Raw genomic sequence first — 2,500 nt, forward strand, 5'->3', positions numbered from 1 at the left:
CATTGCTTTCTTTGTAATCTAACATTTTATATTGGGCAAATATATCAAAACTAGAAACCTAAGATTGTATTTAAGACAAATATATCAACTATTGACTTATTCAATGCAGTATAAGTTAACATAAACTTTTAAAGTGAAATAAGAAACTATATTTTATCAAAACATGACTTGCCACTTCCAGCTAAAACCATAATTGAACTTATTAAGCTGTGTATTGTAAATTGTAAATTTGTTTTTAATGGTGAATTCTATGTACAAAAATTTGGTATGGCAATGGAAAATCCTCTGTCCCCAGTACTTAGTAACTTGTACATGGAATTCTTTGAGATGAAACTACTACCTAGGATTCTTCCCCAACAAGTTGTGTGGAAAAGATATGTTGATGATATTTTGTGTCTTTGGCCAGTTAATCGTAACTTAGATTTATTTCTTGAAAAACTAAATGGTATGGTCCCTTCAATCAAATTTACTTTTGAAATAGAAATAGAGAATAAGTTGCCATTTTTGGATATTTTAATTCATCGAAATGGTAAACAATTTAAATATGACGTTTATAGAAAACCTACTAATGTCGCATCATATGTCCACTTTTACTCGGCTCATCATCAGAAGACAAAACTTTCTGTCTTTAGTTCTATGTTCCTTAGAGCTTACAGGATATGTAGCCTGGAATTTTTGGATGATGAGCTGAGGAAGATATATAGCATAGCTTCTGAATTAAAATATCCAAAGCACTTAGTAAACACTTCTCATAAAATGGCTTACAAAACTTTCCATAACACCTCACACGTAAGAAAAGTATTTGACAAAAAGAACCTTTTGGTTCTTCCTTACAGTGAGAAATTAATTGGTCTGCCTAATATTCTCAAACAATTCAACATCAACCTGGTTTTCAAAAATAATACTATAAAAAGTAAGCTCATTAAAAATTCACCTGAAGCAAACGAGGGTTGTGTTTACTCTATTCCATGCCTTAAATGTAACAAATTTTATATCGGCCAAACTGGTAAAGACTTAAAAACTAGGATAAATCAGCACAAATATAGTGTAAGGAGTGGGCAAAGTTCCAGTGGCCTTTTTGTCCATGTAAGAGACCACAATCATCCTATTGACTGGGATAATTCGAATGTATTAATTTCTTGTAGATCCTTATTAGAAAGAAATATCACCGAATCCAGTCATATCAAATAAACTTTTGATAATAATATCAATTTAAGTTTAGGATTATTTAAACTTGATGATTTTGTTATTGATAAAATTGTAAGAACTTCTCCAAGTGCTATTAAGCGGGGGTGACGTAACGTCATGGACCAAACGTCCGTATATGTAAACATCGGCTCTACCTGATTGTGAAGCATCTTGTGTGTACTTCCCATGTTCCTAGCTTGTCTTTTACTTTATGTATATATATCCACCTTTGTCTCTGTAACTGTGTATTCCTTGATAATGTCTTAAATAGACGAAAACGTTCGGACTAAGCTTCTTATTTCCCAGTGGTTTTTTCTGCATATATATATATATGTGTGTGTGTAGACATACGAACCGATATACTTTTTTTTCCTTCATATATGGGGTGGCCTACTCTACACCCATCCCACATCTAAATCTCCCATCTCCTGCCTCAGCATCTCTTGGATGAAGGGCCATCCCTTACTCCCAACACACCGCTCGGGATAAAGACAGTACGGTGAGAAATAGTGCTTACATAGCAGGGCTTGTCAACCCAAATTTACTTATTCTCACCTTTTCATTGAATGACGCCCCGTCCTCGTCACCCACTCATACATGTATATGTACATTTATATGCACATATAAATGTAATACCTATCTCTGCCACTGGGACTCGAACTATTGACTGCGATGATATTAAGTTTGCATCGTGAGTTGACGTTGGGGAATAGTTAGGACATGTTCTAAAAGGTTCCTTTTGACATTCTGCATAATACAATTGTAGCGTCATTCTCTGGTGACCAGTCGCGCAACCTAGTTAATCAATTTGTCGAAACTTCACACACATTATGTATGTATGGTCACCCAAACGCCCGTCGACTTCATGGTCTGTCATCTGAGATACTTCGAATAAGAATTTTCTTTTCTGAATAATGTTGTGATCTCGTTAATATCTCATCGCCCTCCGACAGTAATCTCTTTAATTACCTTCTGTCACCTTTTTCTCGACCATCCAATTGGTTTCTTCTTATTGAGGTGCCAATCAAAAACGCTTCTTGTGTCTCTGGTGGGGTCCGTCCACACGACATGTCCATACCACCTGACATTTTTTCTCTCTCTCTCTCTCTTTATCTATCTTTCTCTCAATGTCTCTCTCTTACTCTTTATTGTTTCTCTATCTATATATCTGCTTCTTTATTCCCTTCTCTCTCTCTCACTCTCTCTCTCTCTCTCTCTCTCTCTCTCTCTCTCTCTCTCTCTCTCTCTCTCTCTCTCTCTCTCTCTCTCTCTCTCTCTCTCTCTCTCTCTCTCTCTCTCTCTCTCTCTCTCC

This window comes from Oratosquilla oratoria, chromosome 5 (assembly GCF_046742065.1).
Source record: "Oratosquilla oratoria isolate Oo_2021 chromosome 5, ASM4674206v1, whole genome shotgun sequence".
Taxonomy (NCBI): Eukaryota; Metazoa; Arthropoda; class Malacostraca; order Stomatopoda; family Squillidae; genus Oratosquilla; species Oratosquilla oratoria.